Genomic DNA, 22165 nt, shown 5'->3' with positions numbered 1-22165 from the left:
AAAAGTTTAGAAGATGGAAATAGCTCTTGGAGATGTATTCTGAAGATATGTTCAGGAAGGTTAGTGTTAGCAGGCTTCATCCTCTGGGGAACTCAACAGCAGGTAAAGTAAAGGAAAGTAAAGGAGGACTGGAGACAGCAGCTTCTTCTGGAGGAGAGAAAGCCTAGTGCACACTGGTGTAGAATGCCCCAGCAGCTCTCTTACGTCAAAATATCTTTGGGATCCAGCTTTACCAATAAACTTGTTGCCTCTGACTATATATAGGGCCTTCTCATCTGTGCTTTGAACATCACAGAAAACAAACAATTTCCTTCCTTCAACTTTATCAAGTTGGCTGTTTATCACAACAACAGAGTAAAGGGGGATTGACAGCTTAAAATTAGTGCTGAGATTGTCAGTCATGACAGTTCCCCAACTGTAATCGCAGACATACCAACAGTAGCATCAGTCATGGCTGCAATGGCACCTCCGTGAAGGAAGCCAGCTGCTCCTTGCAGGTAAGGACCTCCTTGAAATATGTAAACTGTTCTTTCTTCAACATTATTATGGAATATCACATATTCAAGCCCCAGGCCTTCCTTAAAGCTTCTAGGGAAGACCTGGGGCTATGACACTTGTTATTTTACAGGCTTTATGTCACAAAAAAGATTTTGAAGTCTTGAATACTTCAAGTTGATTTACATTTGTATGAAGGCAAACGTTTCTAGGAGTCATCTTCATGTTTCTTCGTGAACTGGTCAAAGAGGAGTCTCATGTCCTTGTTCCAGCTAGGCACGAGAGAGAATGATTCCTATTAATGATCTCAGAAGAAAACTACCTCTGCACAGCTGCATGGTCCCTCACCAGTGGGGGAACACCTCCTTGTGGAGGATCACTCCCCTTCAGCCCCCAGTTACAAGCAACAGCTCCACAGCTTGGCTCTCAGGGTGCCCAGGCTTTATCAGGATGGCTGCCTGGTCACCTGCCCACCCACTTGCTCCTGCCCATTCATGGAGGGGTATATGACACCCAGCCATGACTTTTCAGATAAAACACCAAAGGCACAATCTATGAAAGAAATAGTTGATAAACTGGACATCATTGAGATTAAAACTTTCTGCTTTTTAATAGACACTGTCAAGAAAAATAGACAAGCCATAGACTGGAAGAAAATATTTGCAAAGACATATGTGATAAAGATCTAATATCAAAAATATGAAAAAAATTCTTAAAATTAAACAATAAAAAACTAGTCTCATTAAAAAGTGAGATTAAGTCATTAACAGACATCTCATCACAGAATATATACACGTGGCAAATAAGTAGAGGAAAAGGTACTCCATGTCATGTCATCAGGGAAATGCAAATTAGAACAATGAGATACTGCAGCATACCTACTAGAATAGCCAAAATGTCAATTAATTAACTAATTAATTAATAATACCAAATATTGGTGATAATATGGAGCAAGAAGAACTTTCATTCATTATGAGCATGAATACAAAATAGCAGCCAATTTGAAAGATTGTGTAGTAGTTTCTTACAAAACTAAACATAGTCTTACCATACTATCAGCAAAAGCACTCTCTGGTATTTACCCAAAGATGCTGAAAACATTTATCTACACAAATACCTGTATATGGATGTTTATAGCAGCTTTACTCATAATTGACAAAACTTGGAGGAAACCAAGATATGCTCCAGTAGGTGAATAAACTGTGATATAGCTAGACAATGGAATGTTATTCAGCACCTAAAGAATGAACTATCAAGCCATGAAAAGACATAGAGGAAATTCAAATACATAGTTCCATGTAAAAGAAGCCAGTATGGGAAGGCCATACATTGTGATTTCAACTCTGTGATTTTCTAGAAAAGGAAAAACTATGAAGGTAATAAAAACATCAGTGGCTGCTCAGGATTGGTAGGAGAAAGAAATGAACAGGCAGGGCACAGAGGATTTTTAGGGTACTGGAAATACTCTTTAGGCTACCATAATGGTGAATATATGTCATTATACACTGGTCAGAATGTACAAAAGTGTACCCTAATGTAAACTATGAACTTTGGGTGATAATGACATATTAATGTAGGTTAATCAATTGCAACAAATATACCACTCTGCTGCGATGGGGTGTTGATAATGGAGGAGAGGGCATAAGGGATCCCTCTGAACCTTCTTCTCAATTTTGTTATGAACCTGAAAATAATAAAGTCTTTAAAAAACAAAAACAAAAACAAAAAAAAGTAGTATTTCAGTCTTCAGAGTTTGACCAAATTCTGTAAGTTTACATAAGATCTTTTCATTAACTTTGTTTTCTCAATAACCTATGATAAAATTTTTAAATTTCCTCTTTGGCTCAAGAGCTACTTAGGAATTTTTGTTTCTTTTGCACTCAAAATAGGAATCAGTGAATAAGTCACCTCTTTTTCTAATTTTAAACCTATTTTCAGCTCATCTATATATACATTTACCACTATATGCACCATGAAAAAGAAGCTCCAAGTCATCAAAGTCCCTATTTATCCATCCTCAGGAAGAGACACAAGAAATCCTACCTCAGCAACCTTCATAGCCATTTCCTATCTTTTACTGCTGATGAAATCCTGGCTGAAATTCCCCAGAGCTGACAATATAACCAATAACATTAATATGAGAATTTTTAGTAATACATGCCTCCATTCCACAATATTAGTTTTATGCTATTTTTTCCTCTATCTTACATTCTGACGGTTCAAATTGAGAAGAGAAATGAAAACACTTCAGGAGACTTATTTATATCCATTTTATTAAATTCAAACTCAATCCATGAAGGCTGTAAGAGACTGTGTATCAGAGCTGGAAGCTACTTGGGGCAAATTTCTGCATTTTGTCCCACTTCACATTGTTAAATTCAGTAAAAATGCTTTGAGGAAACAGGCAGGAACATTGAATGAATTTAAATCTATTTCAGCTGCTGACTTAATCTGATAAACGTGCACCCCTCTTTAGAGAGTGAACTAAAAGTTAAAATTTAAAATAGGCTCCATTTTACCTCACTCTATGTGAAGAAAAGGGATATTGCCAAAGGAAAATGTCAGCAGTGATGTCAGCCTTTCCAGCCTTCAGGGCCCGTGGTTTTATGTCAGTCCTTTGGTGCACGAGCACCTCAGCAGCGAAAATGAGCAGATAAGAAAATTAAGTGAGAAGTAAACTGGATAGGGGTTTAGAAGAAACAGGGAGGTCTTCCCTCTAGACCGTGTTTACTTGAAAACACCAGTTCCCAAAGGGTGTCCCTTGAACCAAAAGTATCAGTCTCTCTTGTGTGCTTGTTAGAAATGCAAATTCATGGGCACTTCTGAACCTATTGAATCAGAATCTCTGGGGATAGAGCTCAAAAACTGTGTTAAAACCTCATCAGGAGATCTTATGCATATTAAAGTTTGGGAAGCATTGAGGTAGGGAAAGATATTCAATTAGGCAAATTGGGTAGAAGAAATTCAAGACATCGGAACTAACTATGAAGACAAATGGAAATAGTCACTTAGCTTCTGGGATTGGTACAGCCAGAGCAAGACCATAGCCCACAGCTTGTGCAGAAGAGGTCCAGAGAGGAGGTTTAGATTTTTAATTAGCAGAGATATTGGCAGGAATTATGCAGGATTTGGGGGCCTAGACAAGCTAAGGAGTGTTAACAGCTCTTGTCTACTCCCAGCAGTGAACTGGATTGTTAAGGAGTTAAACCAAAATTCAAGTCTGATTGTAAATGTTAGAATCGAATTAGAATCTAATATAATCATTAGATAAATAAATAGGGCAGGGAACAAAATGAACACTACCACGTATGCTCCACAAATGTCTGGAGCTAATCTCCTGCACAGAAACAACAGGTCTGTAGTCAGTAACATTAGGTTTGGTCCCACTGGCTGAGTGGGTTGAGGGCTCTGACTTAGTTTCTGCTTTGGTCAGTGCTGATTTAAGAACTAGCTCCACCAAGGCAATGCCTGGCAGGTGAAAGAAGGAGACAATAGTGGAGAAAATGGGAAACTACCCATCCTGACATTAGCATTGAAATTCCAAGATCCTAGCAAAATCCTAGTTCCAGAAAAACCAAGAGGTTCAGTGAGCCAACAGTCAAGTAAATTCAAATTTTCTGAGGTAAATATAACACCTGTAATTTACTCTTTGTTATCTTGGCATCTTGTTAAGTCAATTAAAAATATTACCTTAATAATAATTTTTAATAATTTAAGAGATTCATGTGATTTGAAGGTATATATTTATAGAAATTTGCATATCTGCTTACTCTTTATAGACTGTGGACCAAAAAATAATTATAAGTGCACATTATGTGAAATCATGTGCTATAGATTTGGGGGTTTTTTTTTGGTAATAATCAAAAAGAAAGGAAAAATTATATTTTCAGCTTTTAATCAAGGCTTACTAGGTAGGCGGATATTTGAAGAGCTATGGGACACCTGGAGTGACAATACTTGAAACTCAGGGACAAAACTTTGGAGCAGATGTGCTGTGAATGAATTACAAAGTGGATGAATGAATCAATAATCATGAAACTATTGGACACATAAAGAGATTCCAAACAGGTGCAGGATAAAGCAACCAACTCTGATCTATTTTACCAAATTAGAGAGCTTATGTCATATTATTTAGAACAACTTGTGAAGAAAACCAGTTCTCCTTAACTTGAAAAGAATTATTTCAGCTCTTGCTTTATACTTTTGATATAAATCACTACTATTAGAATTTTCTCTAGAAAAGCATTCTGAAAAAAACCACATCTTTTAAATAAGGCTAATTTTATAAAATCTATCAATAGGTGTAAGGGGCTTGGGACTCATTCCTATAAATTATGAGTCTATAACAATGCCTTCTAGGTTTAAGATTACATAAATTAAAAAAATCAAACATCAATTGAACTTAAAAAATGCATTATTTCTTGCAGAGAAACAGCTGCATGAGAATCAAGAATACAATGATTTGAAGCCCTTTCAAAAGCAAACATTTTATATAAATTTTTATATAAATGTTGTTCAAAAGAAACCCTTTATACCAAGTCAGCATTGCAAAAACTATGAGGAAAAAGATGACTTTTATAGAAAACAACTGTTCTGATAAACTGTATCTAATAGTTTGGATCTTCTTAAATTGTCTGAATTCTATTTATCATGGTCCAAAAAGTCCTCAGGATCAGTCAAATTAAGACAATTACCATATGATTTCACTCATATATGGAATTTAACAATGTATGTTAACAATACTGGAATTAAAATTAAAATCTTAAATGAGAAAAGCCTTCAAGAAATAAATACATACATAGGAAGTCGGTAAAATTTATTCTAAAATAGTTACCCAGGAAAAAGAATAAAAGAAAATCAATTTTTAATGTCTGGATCAAGCTATTCCACTTTAAAACAACCTTAATTCCTGGGGGAATGCAGAAAGACTGCCTGGGCTCTTTCACTCTTTTATAATTGGTATCAGGCTTGAGAATATTCCTGAAGGTTTTTTCAATCATTTGTTTTAACATATGTAATTACATGACAAAAAATTTCTAATACTAAATAATTTTCAGCATGGAATTATTAAGGTTTCTTAGTATGGATGACCTGTTGGACACAATATGTTCAACAGGTGACTCCAACATTCTGAGTATGTGTGTATGCCACTCACTTGGATAAGAGAAGAAAGAGTACTTCTTGAGTGTGAGATACTAAATTTTTCAATATGCAAAAGTCTCCATGGTTCAGTTACAGTTTTAAGTAAATAATCACAGGGTAGAGGGTCTGGTTTCAAATGGTGAGTAGCTAACAAAGTCAAATTGCCATTCCTTAGCTTGTTGTTAAATTGCCAAGGAAAACGGGTGGATGGATGGATGGATGGATGGATGGATGGATGGATAGATGATGGATACATACATACATACATACATACATACAGAATGATGACTAAATAAATAATTATCCATGGAGAACTTAAGAGAAGTAATATGTTTATGTTTAGGGCAAGGGTGGGTAGGGAATGTGTGGAGTGTAAACTGGTAGTGAGTTAGAGTAAGGAATAGTTAGTGAGTAGGTGAGGTTGAAGCCTAGTAAACAAGCATGGGGAGTAGATGATGAATGGTTGGTAATGAATTGGTATGGGTCAGGGATTAACCAGTGAGTGGATAGGTAGTGAGTAGGTGTAGGTAGCAAATGGCATGAGGTAAATGGTAAGGAATGAGTGGGTGTGAGGTGGAGAGAGGTAGAATATTATGGGCATAGATTGTAGGGGAGGGAAGTAACTAATGAGTGTATAGAGGAGAAAGATTAGGTATGAGTGGATATGCAAGGGAGGTTGGTAGAGAGTGAATGTGGGGTGGGAAGTAAATAATGGGTGTGTGTGGTTAGAAGTTAAATATATCTAATCATTTAACTCCTAAGTGAGTGGTTGAGGGGATTATAGAAGTGTGTAGGTAAGGAGTAGGTGTGAAGTGGGTTGTGTATAGCAAGTGGTTAGGTAGCATATGACACAGTATAGTTTTTAAGTCACTGTAGGGCAGGGTGTTAACAGGAAGTAAGTAGGGTTTGGGGTAGGATGTATATAGTAAATAGGTAGGTAGAGAGTGGATATGGGCCTGGACATGGTCCTCACGATGAAATTCGTCTAGTTCATTGGACCTGATTTGGGGCATGGAACTTGGTTTTGTAACTGTACTTTGAACATAAATTTTACCAGGATTTTTAATCTAAAGTTTGATTCTGCACTGGGACTGGACTTTGATGCTAAGTATTGGAAGAGAAACACTTGCCTCAGACCTGAACTTCCTGGACTTGTCATGAAACCTAGATCTGGACCTTCAACCCTGTCTTGGACCTGGACCTAGACCTTAGAAGTAGAAATTGAACCCTGTATTTGAACCTTGGATGCAAACCTCAAATTGTATCTTTGATCTAGACCCTGTACTTGGACAGGGTCCAAGTCTGAACCTTAATCTTAGATCTGAAATTGTTCCTTGGACTTAGAAATTGAACCATAATCTGGATCTTGAAACTAAATCTCAAATCTCTGACCAGACATTGAACATGACCTTAGGCATAGAAATCAGACCTGGACATGGATCTAAGGTTTAGATCTTATATCTGATTTAGATTTTAGAATTGGACTTTTGGTCTGAGACCTACACATCAAATCTCAGACCTGAACCATGAGATACCCTGACCTGAAACAGAAACTGGACCTTGGACCAGTTTTTATCCAGGATTTTGGACTGGAAATTAGTGCTGAATCTTGTACCTTGTATTGTACCTTTGACTGGAGTTTGTACCTTATCTTTTGGTTTTCTCATGTCAGGACAGGTTCATCTCCTTACAAACTTGGTTCAGATGTCAAGGCTGATGATATGACACACACACCAAAAGGATATAAAAGGTTTATTATTTACATAGTGAGATCTTTCTGTGGAAAGCAGGGAAGGACTCTAGGGTGGTCTGAAGATGGTGAGAGAGCAAAGAAGGGCAAGTCAAGAACCCAATATTGTGTATCCTGAGAAGTTAAGAGTGCCTTGGCTATTGTCAATAATACCTCAAACCTTAAAGGGAATAAGGATTACTTTATGAGGCCTTGAATTGTAGATGATCTTAGACTTACATTTTGGGTAGGTATGGGGCAATAATTCCCAAGTTCTTCATGCTAAACATCATGTTTTTTCCATTGGTTAAACCCAATGGTCAGCTTGTGAACAATGACCAAGAATCTACAAAAATGTGAAGATGAGGGTGATTGTTGCATCCAGGCAGGGCATCCAGCGCTAAGGTAGCTGCCTAAAATCCAACCAGTTGTGCCAAGCTTTTGATTCTAGACTTTATCAGGGGCAAACAGTTAAAGTAAAACCCCTCCAGCTGACTCCATCGTGTATAATATTGGTAGTGTTATCTGTGAAGTATACCAACTCCCCTTCTTATTTACTCATTTACCCTCTTGTTTACTTATTTACTTATTTACCCTCTTGTTTCTAGAGGGGTCTTCAGGCAACCAAAGGGTCCAGAAGAGGAGTGACTTCCTCCAGTGCCATATGGCAAGGGACTGAGGGCAAGGGGAAGCCACTTTTTACTGGAAAGGCAATATACCATGTGATTTGAGTCTCACTTTATCCTAAAAATGTATTTATTTTTGTAGGGTTTCAATGGTCACCCCAAACCTACAGTCTATTGTCTCGAAGATCTAGGACATAATGACAAATGGATACAGTCACAGGCTCAGGACCTGTGAGAAACCCCCATCTCTAGAAGGACTCAACATGGAGCCAGTATCTTTCATTCTACTGGTGTACAGCATGGGAAATAGGAGATTAGAAGTTTATGGATGACATGGCCTTTCCAGTTGGTCCACAGATCCCAGGAGGCAGAAAAGGAGGTTAGTAAAAACTCTAAAATAAAAGACTTTCTGGGGGCAGGGGGCACTAATGTAAGTGCCTTTTATATTACAATTTGTACAGATTTAGAGCCTTTTGTTGTAGGGGGTCCCTATTCAAAGTGGGCCGATTGATGAGTAACAGAATAGTCTTAAGTAAAATTGTAAATGAAGTATATATATTGCCTCCAAAACCCCAAAAGGCTGTGAAGATGCTGTCCATTGTAGGTGATGACAGTCAGGAGTTGTTTCTTGACATTGTGAGGAATGAAGTGGCCTTCAATTAACCAAATATTGGCCAGGAATTTTGCTGAGGTGGTGAGGCCTTGTACTATGTATGGGACATCCCTTTCTGGTGAGCTCCTTTGTGAATGTTTGTATGTCCTGAACGAGTATGCCAAATGAAGCTCCTCAGAGGACGATTCATCAATATAATGTCATATCTACATTCCTGGAGAAAGTTATATGTGGTACTGAAAAGATGGTGTTGGATGGACTGTTGAGATACCCCATGGGTAGCCAGGTTAAGGTATATTGTGTTCCTTTAAGGTAAAGGAAAATTGGTGATGAGAGGCTATGTAAATGGGCCTGAACAAAATGTACTAGTCAAATCTGTGACTGCAAAGTATTTACTAGTTGCTGATTGGATGGAGCTAATAATTTCTGTAATACTGAGTTTTAGATACCTTAATGGATAGGACCATGGCATTTAATAATTCATTGTAAGCACCATTCATTCTTTCCAGGTGTAATAACGAGCTAAACTGGGCCTAAATAGACTTCATATTATAGGTTTCAATCCTTGAAAATGTTGTTTTAATTTATTCTAGGCTGTGTTAACAATTATAATAGGTTGGAACAAATCCACAGGGTTTTTGGTTTGTTTGTTTTGTCAAAACAATTTTAAGTGCCAAAGACTTAATTTAATTTAAATTTATTATTTATTAGTTTAGAGCTTCCTTCCCCACTATGAGATTAGAGAAAATAGAGCTATAACCATGGGAAATTTAGGCAAGGCAATAGTTTTAAGGTGAGACATACTTATGTTTCTTCTATTTTACATTTGCAACTCCTTTAAGATTATAGGAGGTACCTTATGCAAACTTAGTGAGAACCCCAGGTATCGGTTGACTTATTTAAATTTAGTGGGATTCCCCAGGCATAACTCTAATTTGAGCTCCAATACAGATTAAGGTCCATATTGATGAAAGCTTACCATTTGGAGCATTTCAGCAGATGTTAAAGTTAATTTATAATTTAGATGTTAAAGTTAATTTAGATATTAAAGTTAATTTTATCTTTTTACAGTATAATATGTGTATATTAAGTTTAGTAAATCTTTGGTTTCCAGTTAGGTCAAATTGTGGTGCAAATGTCCCACATTCAGGTCTAAAGTCTAAGTCCAAGTCTAATTCTAAGCCCAGTCTCCAGGTGCAAAGTATGGGGCTAATTTCAAGTTTAAGACTATGTCCAAGGAACAGAGAATTTCCAGATCCAAGTTTCATGTTCAACATACATGTCCAAGATTAGGTCCAGTCCCAGGTCTAAGGTCCAGACCTTAGTTCCTGGTCCAAAGCAAGAGGAACAGTTACAACAATCACAACCATGGTACTAAGAATAGATTCAAAGTCTAGGTCTTTCAGTTCAAAGACCAGGTCAAATCAATTACAAATCCATGTCAGATGCTTAACTGACTGAGCCACCCACGTGCCCCTCCTACTAAAAACATAAGAATAATGTATGCTAATGAACTTGCTTATACTTATACTTATTTTCACAAATACTGCCTTGATACCTTAACTTGTTTTAACTAATATTAAGAAGATATGCCAGAAAAAAAAAAGAAGCTACATTTGAGAACAATATATGATTATGTATCCATCTACATAAATACTTACTGAGTTCACTATATTTGCTCTGATTTAAAATAAGAAGATATTTTTGAAAACAGTATGTGGCTCTCAGATTCTGCTCACAAATACTCCCTGGATTCATCACAATTTCCTCAAACACTAAATACGTGGTTTCTTTTAAAAGAAATGTGTAAATAAATCCTGCTTTTCAAAACTATTAGACCTGGACATTGAACCTAAACATTTGACCTGGGTCTGGATATGACCCTGGACATGTAATTTATACCTGGCTCTCAATATTGGACCTAGATTGTGGACCAAGGACCTTGGCTCTGGACCTCGAACCTCGAATTGCACCTAGACCCTTGACCTTTGACCTTGGATCTAGACCTCAACCTATGCCTTTGAACTGGACCTTGGATATTAACCTCTAAATTTAGACCTGAACAACACACCTGCATTTATAACCTGGTTATGGACATGCACCTTGGACTGGGAAATAGGACTTGAACATAAGTTCTGAGCCAGAATCTTGTTCTGGATTTTTCTAATTCCTTCACTTGACCTAGAATATGTCCTTGGACTTAGACCTTTGACCGGGGCCTGTACCCAAAATTCAAACCTGAATATAAATGTCAAGCTTATACCTAGACATTTCAGGTCCAATGTCCAAGGCAAAACCAGGCATGAGGCCTACTGAAAATACCAAATGTACAGTTTCAACATCAAGGTCTAAGTCAAGGTACAAGTTTAAAATTCTGGGCCCAAGTCCAGGTCAAATGTAGGCCCCATATCTAATACAAAGGTCAAAGGCCCAGTTCCAAGATCCAGGTCTATGTCAAGGCACAACGTCAAAGTCTATGTCCAATCTTCACATCTAATATCAGATTAACTTTACTGAAAGTCAAGGTCCCCTGGAAGAATCTAAAGTTCAGATCTAGTACTTAAGCTTAAAGTCCAAATTACAGGTCCAAGTCTTGCTCTAGTGCCTGGTTTGATGTTCAAGACCCTGGACATTTGTGTCCATGTCCACAAACAACTGCAAGTTTTAAGTCATGTCTAGGTCTAATGGACACTAGACTGGATAGTTATAATGTCCAAGATCAAGGTAAAATCCAGATCCAGATTTCAGATCCAAGTCCTAGTTTGAAGTAAAGCTCCAAATCAAAGATCTAGACCTACTACTGAAATCTAAAATCCAGAGAAAATGTTCAAATTCCAGGTCTGAAGCCAAGTTAAAGGTCCTAAACAAATGTCCAGTATCAGGCACAGATTCTGGTCCAGTTCCAAGATCCAGTAAAATCAATGTCTACTTTTAGCATCAGTGTCCTAGACTCTCAGTTAAGATAAATGTCCAAGTCCAAGGTCAGGGCCATACCTAGTTCTGGAATCAAGGTTTGTGTGCAAGTTTCAGGTATAGAGTCAAATTCAGGCATAGACATGAGGTCTAGGTTCAAGGTCCAGTTTCAGGGTCCAGAGCTGAGGTACATGTCAGAGTTAAGAGGTCCATGTCTAAGACCTAGCTCTGAGATCAGCCTCTCTAACCAAGACCAGGTCAGATCCAAAGTCCTGGACAAATCTGGGCCCACGGTTGAGCCGTGACTTCCTTTTTTTTTTTTTTTTAAGATTTTATTTATTTATCTGACAGACAAAGATCACAAGTAAGTGGAGAGGTGCACAGAGAGAGGAGAGGAAGCAGGATCCCTGCTGAGCAGAGAGCCTGTGGTGGGGCTCCATCCCAGGACCCTGAGACCATGACCTGAGCCAAAAGCAGAGGCTTTAACCCACTGAGTCACCCAGGTGCCCCCATGACTTCCATTTTTAAGGCACAAAACCAGATTCACATCTAGGTGAGATCCAAAAATAAAGAGCAGTTTGTATTCTGAGGTTGGAACAATGTCCAGGTTCAAAATTCAGGTCCAAAGTTCTAGAACAAGGTCCCAGGTCCACATCCAGTACTCAGGTCAGAGCCAACTTTCATGTCCATAAATAAGACCCCAGTCACTACCTATCCTTACTTCACACTAATTCAGTACCTACAACCTGCCGCATACCTACTTGCTACTTACAGTTCACCTCATAGTCACTTACTACCTACCCCTACTCCATAGCCATTAACTAATTACCCCCCAGCAACACTAACTCTATGCATACCTTGCCCCACCTCTACTCACTACCTCGCTTCATATCAGCTCACTACCTGCCCCTCACCCCATCCCCAATCACTAACTACACTCTGCCCCAAGCCTACTCTTTATCTCACTCCACCCCCTGACCTACACTCACTGTCTACATATCCATACATATACTAATGACCTACTCCTCACCCCATACCCACTCAACATCTAATCTACCCCACAACTAATAGTTACCTATCCTCTGCTCCAAAAACTCACTACCTATACGCTGGTTATACAGAAAGTACAGCTAGATTATAAAACACAGTAATTAGCCTGAGTGGCTCAGTGGGATAAGCATCTGCCTCCAGCTGAGGTCATGATCTCGGGTCCTGGGATCAAGCCCCACATTGAGCTCTCTGCTCAGTGGGGAGCCTGCTTCCCTCTCTCTCTGCCTGCCTGTCTGCCTACTTGTGACCTCTCTCTGTTGACAGAGAAATAAAATAAATAAATAAAATCTTTTTTTTAAAAAAACACAGTAATTAATTATAAGGTAATAATCTGGCATTGACTAATTTGCCCACTTATTCATTCACACATTCATTTCACAAACATTTATTACTTATCTCATGTACTTATTTAATATCAGAAATTGTTTTAGATAAAAAATAAGAATAAAACATAAGAACAAAAATTAAACATGGATCCAAACCTCCAGAATACTTCAGCCTGAAGAAGGATATCCACAAGTAAATTATCGTAATTAATAAAGTGAGTAATAAAATAGAAAAAAGGTAGAGGCTCTGATGAAACAGTGAGACATCTGGCAGAAGAGTCCATGGGAAAAGGGGACACTTGCTCCAAACCCTGAAACACAAATTGGCCTGAAGCAAAAAGAGCCTGATGGGTAAAAGAGCCTGTGGCATCATCATAGAATGACCACACAGATGATCAGATAATAGAAAGGTTATTAAATAATGTATATAGCAAGAATTATGTTGAAAACTGCAATAATGATGCAATAATGCTCACATACCTCTATGATATAGGTGCTATTATTATATTCCTTTGTTAGGGGAGAAAACAAAGGCAAAGAGAGGCTGACAACTTTCCCAAGGTCTTGTGGCTACTGAGGAGGAGAACCGAGACTACAGCCTAAGACTGTTAGGAAGCCAAAGCTTGGTATATACTGCTTTCCTATACCAACAAAAATAATGAAGGTTGAAAACAAGAAGTAGGAAAAGATAGATCATAAGGGTCTCATGTAGATTTGCTAAAATATTTGGGCTTTCTCTTGAAGTCCATCGATGAATTCACATAGTAACATTTGTTAGGCATTTTGATGCTAATTATAAAAGTAATTTCATTATTGTTATAAAAATTATACAATAGGAATCCCCAAAATGGCAACATAGGAGGCTCCTGAATGTCCCTCCTCCCACAGACCCACCAAATATACAACTACACATGGAACAATTTCCTCTGAGAGAAATTCAGAATCCAGTTGAGTGACTCCTAAACACTGGACCACCAAGAAAATACCAATATTGAAATGAGTGGGAAGGGCTGAGACACTCTCTCCCCATAAACTCCAACCATGCACATCATGCAGTCATGAGGGAATGTCCAACTTCCAGCTTTTCCCTGAGTAACAAAGGGTTTGGAACATACAACTAGTGCCCCACGTTTCAAGTCTACCATCCAAAGCTCTGAAAGCCAAGAAGATTTGCATGTATAAGTGCCACAAGACTATAGCAAAAAAGCAGCAGCTGTTAATGGGCACATGGCACTGTCCATGGCTTTCCCTTTGAGCTCAGCACAGAGGGTAAAGGAAAAAAATGCCCACCTCCCAGTCTTTCCCGGGAAGGGGTTGGACTGCATGCTAGCTGCTGCTCCTCTGGGTGCTGAGTAAGAGCCTCCCCAGAGCCTGAAAGAGCCAGGGGGTTCATCCTATACCTTCTCCTTTTGACTCACTCCAACAAAAACCAAGTCACCAGAGTCTCTCTAGGAGGAGTTTGTCACACATCTACTGCCCCAACTTTTATGACTTCTACTTGAAGGACAGGTCTTCAAATTTGTCCTAGATCTGATAGTCAAGAGGGCTTGGAATTCAAAAGTCCCACAGGGACATATTTTAAAAACAACAAAGCAGTTTTCAAACAGGCACACAGCAGTTGCTGTACCTATCCTTGGGCTCAGCACAGAGGAAAGCAGGTAAAAACATCCAAGATTCTCCCTGGCAAAGGAGATTTGACTGCCTTCTCTCCCAGCTGCTCCCTGAACCCCTTCAAAAATATCAGCAGGTTTTTTCAGCAGAATTCTTGTGATCAGAAGGGAGAGGGATGATATATTAAAAGTTCTGGGTGGGGGGGACTGCCAACCTGAAAAAAGCGTGTTTCAGAATCAAAGGTGAGTTAGTTTCCCAGACAAACGAAAGCTGATAGAATTCATTACCACTAAACTGGCTTTAACAAGAAATGTTAAAAAGACTTCTTCAAGTTGAAACCAATGCATGCTAATTAGTTACATGAAAACATATAAAAGTACAAAACTCACCTGTAAAGGAAAATACATAAATTCATAATATTCCAATAATGTGAATCACTCCGTTAGCTGAGAAGGCTCATTTATGTTCCAGACAACTGAACAACTCCTGGGCATGAACTCCTGCCCTGCCCAGACATCCTTTCAATCCTTCATATAATTTGCCACTCATTCATTAAATAAGAATGTTCACTGAGAGTTTAACTGATGCTGAGCTCAGTGCTGGGCACAGAGATACACTTGTAAGCACGACAAATATAGTACCTCTCCTTGCAGGCTCACTGTTGAGTGACAGAGACAAACCCTGGACAAGAAATGACAGATGAAATATTTACAGTGATGGGCAGGTCCGTTGACACATGAAATACAGGCACCCAACCTGGCTACAACGTCTAGAGAAAATTTTGAAGTTAAATCTGAGATCTGAAAAAAAGACATTGACTGGGGAAAGAGTGAAAGAAGAATATTCCAAATGAAGCAACAGCAGTATGTGTTGAAGGCTCTAAAGTAGGGGAAAGTCTGGCACTTCTGAAGGACAGAAAAATATTCCAGTATGGCTGGGACATATAGTACTCTAGGTGGGTGAGCTTGGAGACTTTGGCCATGACCCATTAAGGCAGGACTTTGGAGGCCACTTAAGAGTGACAGGACCCTCAAGTTTCTTCCACAGCAGAGTTCCATAGAGATGTGGAGACGTTTAGTGTAGCCCTCTGAGTCACACAGGCTTGAGTGATGTGGAAAGGTGAAACAGGAGACGATTATTTTCCAGTGAATGATGAGGACATTAGACTAGAGTGGTGTCAGTGGTGTGTGTGTGTGTGAAGTGAGAGAGAAATATCTCAGTTCACAAATTCAGATAAACAAAAAACCCTTCCCTGATAATAGATTCTGTACTATTTTGGTAATTTCTCATCTTCAGCATCTAAAATCCTATTTGCCCTGGTATCACCTTTTTTTTTTCTGACTCTCCCTTCTCCTTCCTCTCTCTCTCTCTCTCTCTCTCTCGCTCTCTCTCTCACACGCACGCACACACGCACACACTCTTTCACTGCCTCTCTTCTTACCTAAGGCAATTTTAAATCATGTTGACTTCTCCAATTTCTCCATCAAATTCACTCAGCACTACTTTTTCTCTTCATTAGAAGGCAAGAGGTGGATTGCAAACAAAATATTTATTATTTTTACATAGTTCTTTATTCTGCATTAAAATTAATTCATTGTGTGTTGTGAAGTAAGCTTCTGTCTTTTTAATCCAAATACTTGGCCACTTTTTCCAAAGCCATGTACAGAACAACCTGTATCTCCCTCTTTTGTTCTTTACATAGTGCTTATATATACCTGACTTACTTGGGATCTGCTTCCTTACAGTGGTTTATTTTCCATTTTTAGTATTGCCTTGGCTAGTCTTATCTGTTTATTTTCCAAGACCTTTAGAATTATTGAATCAAGGTTTAAGAGACATAGATTCAAATTGCATTAAACCAATAAATCATTTATACTCAGTGGTAGCAGTGTCTAATTTATAATAGTTGACATTTTCAGCCATAAACTATTTGTTTCTCTCAATTTATTTGTCTTCTTTTATCTTTTCAGTAATAATTTTTACTATTAATTTTAAGGGTTTTTTTATACAACTCTCACACATTTCTTACTCTTTTGCCGTCACTATTTTTTTTTACAATGCAATTTATATGTGGCTATCTATTTGTTAGTCACTGAACAAATTCTTATTGAGCACACACCAAGTGTTAGGCATTGTACATAATAGGTGTTGATGAACAAGAGAAATGTTTTTAAAAGAAAGTTCAAATGTGCTTTGACATATATAACAGGAATGTTTACCCAGTCTCAAGACATTTCTTAATGAAATGATGCAAAACTAACTGAACTCAAACAGGATCCTTAGGTGGCATTTTGGAACCTGTGTGGGTAATTTTGTTGTCACAATGAATGGGGTACTTCTGAGATTTTGTGTATGGTGGATGTCATTGACATTTTAGATTCAAGAAAGCTTAGTCACTAAGTAAAAGGATGACAAAACCAGATTGGAGGCAATGAGAGGAATATAGATGGAAATGCCCAGGAATCTCTGGAATGAACACATGGATATTTAATATTAAAACACAGGACAGGGCACCTGGGTGGCTCAGTTGGCTAAGCAACTGCCTTTGGCTCAGGTCATGGTCCTGGAGTCCCAGGATCAAGTCCCATGTCAGGCTCCCAGCTCCATGGGGAGTCTGCTTCTCCCCTCTCATGCTCTCTCTCACTATCTCTCTCTCAAATAAATAAAAATCTTAAAAAAAAAAAACAAAACAGGACAAAGCCATACCAGTAGTAACTGCATCACTGGCATAAGGATAGACATGACAGATTCCTGTAGAATATGAAAGGATCATTTCAAAATTTTTATTTATTTAATGTTTCAAGTTTTAATTTAAATTCTAGTTAGTTAACATACAGTGAAATATTAGTTTCAGGAGTAGAATTTAGTGGTTCATTACTTGTATATAACACCCACTATTCATCATAGTAAGTGCCCGCCTTGATCCTCATCACCCATTAAGCCCATGCCCCCCACCCCAACTCCTCCCCAGCAATTCTCAGTTTATTCTCTATAGTTAAGAGTCTCTTTTATGGTTTTCCTCCCTCTCTTTTTGTTCTGTCCCCTATGTCCAACTGTTTTGTTTCTTAAATTCCACATACGAGGGAAATCATGGTACTTGTCTTTCTCTGACTTATCTCACTTAGCATAATACTCTCTAGCTCCATCCATGCCATGGCAAAAGGCAAAATTTTATTCTTTTAATGGCTTGCTCTATATCACAAAAAGGTTTTCATTTATGAGCCATTGTAATGTTTCTATTAGAGTATAAAGGCAGTGCAACTCTGTATCTGCTATGAGAAAGAAAAAAAAATGTAACTGGATGCCATCCTTGACAGTCAACCTTCACATTAAAGAGAGAGGTGGGTCCTTCACCCAGGGAAAAAACAGTGATGAGACTGTGTCCATGAAGGCTGTCCATAGACCAACCACATTTGGTCCTCATTTTCTAAAAGAGAAGTAGTGTATGATTTTGTAAGAATCTGGGAAATAGATGAAAGAAATACACCTTGCCAATAACTAGCTGTAAACCCAATGCTGATTACACCCAATTATTAACACTATTTGTCCAGAAGGTAAAGAGGACTTAAAAAAAATAAAAATTCTTCTGACTAATGTAACTCTCTTGAATTCTTCTATTACAGGGAATCAATGCACAAATTAAAGGAAGGCAAACTCCTCTAATTTTTTATTGGGAATTTCCTAGAATATACACAAGATACAGAAAAGGTTAACTTTTTTAAAATTTTTTTACTTAATTTTATTTTTTCAGTGTAAAGTTTAACTTTTTTAACACATAAAGATCTCTTACAAGCCAATAAGGTAAATGTTTTTAAAGGATGAAACATATAGGGGCTCCTGGGTTAAAGCCTCTGGCTTCAGCTCAGGTCATCATCCCAGGGTCCTGGGATCGAGCCCCACATCAGGCTGTCTGCTCAGCTCCAGCCTGCTCCCCCCACCCCACACACTCTGCCTCCCTCTCTGCCTACTTATGATCTCTCGCTGTCAAATAAATAAATAAAATCTTTTTTTAAAAAAAAGAATAGAAACTTATGGAAAAGTCACAATCATGAAATATCCAAAATAAGAAATTTAAGTGCAAAGAGACAAATGAAAACAAGTTTAATGTTACTATTAATCAATGGAAAGCAAATTATAGCAACCAAAGATAGTCATTTCTATCTATCAGAAAGGCATACATTCTTTAAAGGATGATAATATGCAGCAATAGGCATTTCTTAATACTACTTATATATGAGTTATGGATGTACATTTGAAGGAGGTGATTTAGAAAAATAGGCAAAAGACTTAAATGTATGTATATATTTATAATATGTGAAAGAATAGCCGATTAATAAAATAAATTATAGTATATCTTTAAGACAGTCAATAAAAAGTTGAATTAAAATATTTACAATTTAAGCAAGTAAAGGTATATATGCTATGATTCTAATAGTAACACAATTATATATTCACATGTAGGCAAAGAAAAAATATTGAAAGTTTCCCACCAAACTTCCAGTATTTACCCCTCTGTAGGAGAATTCTGAGAGCTCCCCCCTTTATCGTGTTGTGTATACTCATTTTCCATGAACATGAATAATTTTTATAATTAAAAACGCATTATCAAAAAGAAAAAAAAGTGTGAAACAGGGATTCATATAGGTGTATCATAACTTAACAAAAATCAAGTTGTAACCAAACGGTGAGTTTGGCCCTTGGTGAGTCACACGTAGAAACTACCCAAGGAGGAGTTGTCACACAAAGTAAACTTACTTGGAGATCACAGGGAATGACCTCCAAGCTCTGACTCCTAGAGCAGGGTGGACGGCCTCCTTTTATTTAGGGTTAGGATGAATATTTAAAAAGGGGAGTCTTTCATTGTATGTAAAGGCAGGGACAGGTGCCTTCAGGAAATACACAGACACTGTATGTTATGTAAGTGAGGCTGTTCTCCTCCTTGGGCGGAGATTTTAGTATTATAATGAGGTAAGGGACTGTTGGTCACTCCGTGGTCACTGGATGGTTCATCTCCACAGGTGTGAGTCGGGGTGAAGGTCAAACTGGTCTGGGTGGTCTGGGTTACCAGAGCTCCTGGTCCAGGTGGTTGATACTGCTTAAGGAGTAGTTTCAGTTTCCATTACAGGCTCTTATGCCCCTCAAGTCTTTTGCCTGAGTTAAGAGGTAAACAGGAAAGAAGAGCTTAAGGAAAAATGCTGGACAAAAGTCAGTGGGTATAAGTAGGTGAGCAGTAAAGGTCAGGTCCGGGGGTCCAGCTGGTGAGAAAATTGGTGATAAACCAAAATACGACATGCGTGTTTTTTCTTCTAAACTCCGTGTTTTTATTACTATTACTATTACTTGCTAGTTGGAAAAAATATGTAAGTTATAACAGCAAAATCAGAATACGCAGCTCCTAAAAGCACACAGGGGGGCCTTTCTGAGTGGATGGATCAGAAAAGTGTCCCCTCCCTCCTGGCTGATATAGCTTGATGCCAAGACCCCTGAGGCATGGCCCACTGCGCTCTAAGCAGTGGGCACCATAGCCTGGTGGCCTTTTGTGTTTTGCTCCAACTGCAACACGGGCAGTGGGACCAGGGAATATGAAAGATATTCAGGCTTGTTCAAAGGGCATTGGATATAAGATTTACAATCTCGAGGGGACAAGATGGCGGGGTACTAGGAAGAGGCGTCTTTTCAGCTGGTACCCCAAAGTGAGCTGATTACCTACCAAAGAACTCCGATCACCCATGAAATCAGCCTGAGATCAGAATTATACACGTCTGGATCTCTACAGGGGCAGAAGACGCCAGTGAGCAGGTAAAGCGGAATGGGAACAGCGGACTGATATCAGAAGATAAACAAAAGGGGGAGGGAGCCACCAGAGGCGACCAGTGCGAAAGTAATACCCCAATACGAGCGAGAGTGCCCTGCGTCTGGGGACCAGCATTAACTTGGAGACTGGTTGAAAGCACTCCAAAAGAGCAAAGGATTGCAGGGGGAAATTGTGGGAATCGGGGCGGCTACGGACAGGGGCTTAAGTCCCCGGTCCCAGACGGCCTCCCCAGCGCGAAGGCAGAGAGAGTGTGGCGGGGAAACCAGCTCCTGGTCCCTAAGCCGCCAGCGCGCCCCAGAGCACATGGGTTCCGGCTCCTGTGAGGGGATGGGAGCTGCGCCGGTCTGCAGAACGCGCGCTAGCCCTACAACAAAGCTTGAGATGCGCGCACACTTCCCTCCAACTCTCCTGGGTTGCTAAGGCCCGGGGGCACTTCTTGAACTGTGCCATTGTTTCAAAGTCTAAGCCGCGCATGCGCAAAACTCTTCCCCGGACACAGGCGTGCAAAAGCCCAGCCTGCGGCTTACGGACCAGCGACCCATTCTCAGTGCCCCAGACGCGCGCCCGACCCACAGCCGCCTCTGAAAAGAGGTGCGCGCAAGCCGGGCACTCCCAGCCCGGGCCGGTGGCAAAATCTCAGTGTGCAATCGCTGCTTGGAACCTCTCTGGCGGTCAGGAGCTCCCAGACAGCCGCCACTGCCTTGGCTTTGGGGATGAGCAAAAGATCCTGCGCCCCCAGGGTCTGCAACTTGGAACCTGCACTGCCAGCGTCCAAGGGGGAATTTATTCAGCTTCTGCACCCAGACTGAGGCTTCTCTCTGAGACGGAGATCAGGAAGTGTTCCAGGGTGCACCTTGACTGCACCAGAGTTGATACATCCAGCTACATCTGTTCAGTCTTCTCCCACCAAAATGACTAGGAGGAGGAATGCCCAACAGAAGAAAAATACAGAGGATGGACCTTCTGCAACAGAGCTAACGGCTATCAACATAGACAATATGTCGGAAAGAGAATTCAGGCTAACAATTATCCAGGCAATAGCTAGGCTGGAGAAAGACATGGATGACCAAACAGAATTGATTAGGGCTGAACTGAAAGCGACCAGACAGGATGTTCACAATGTTAGGGCGGAGCTTAAAGCTACCAGGGAGGACGTCCACAATGCTCTCAATGAGTTCCAATCTAATCTAAACTCTCTCAAACCTAGGGTAACTGAGACAGAAGATAGAATTAGTGATCTGGAAGACAAACAGATAGAGAGAAAGGATCAGGAGGAAGCCTGGAACAAACAGCTTAGATCCCACAAAAGCAGAATCAGGGAAATAAATGATGCCATGAAGCGTTCCAACGTCAGAAGTATTGGAATTCCTGAAGGGGAGGAGAAAGAAAGAAATCTAGAAGATATCGTGGAACAAGTCCTTCAGGAAAATTTTCCGAATCTCGCGAATGAAACCAGCATTCATGTACTAGAGGCTGAACGGTCTCCACCCAAGATTATACACTCCAAAAAAACATCACGACACCTGATAGTCAAATTGAGAAATTATAATTGTAGGTATAATCTCTTGAAAGCCGCCAGGGCAAAGAGGCTCCTTACTTACAGAGGGAAGCCCATCAGAAAAACGTCAGACCTGTCCACAGAGACCTGGCAAGCCAGAAGAGGCTGGCAAGATATATTCAGGGCACTAAATGAGAACAACATGCAGCCAAGAATACTTTATCCAGCAAGACTGACATTCAAAATGGATGGAGAGATAAAGAGTTTCTAAGACCGGCAAGGCTTAAAAGACTATGCAACCACCAAGCCGATACTGCAGGAAATATTAAGGGGGGTTCTATAAAAGA

General features: G+C 39.4%; 1 pseudogene; it reads right to left on the bottom strand.

Annotated features, from left to right (window-relative positions):
- Positions 1-200: 200 nt before the first annotated feature.
- Positions 201-22165, bottom strand: part of LOC122905373 — a 54108-nt pseudogene continuing 32143 nt past the window's right edge.

Source organism: Neovison vison, chromosome 4 (assembly GCF_020171115.1).
Source record: "Neovison vison isolate M4711 chromosome 4, ASM_NN_V1, whole genome shotgun sequence".
Classification (NCBI taxonomy): Eukaryota; Metazoa; Chordata; class Mammalia; order Carnivora; family Mustelidae; genus Neogale; species Neogale vison.
Note: the sequence above shows the minus strand (reverse complement) of the source record. Positions and strands in the feature narration are given on the sequence as shown.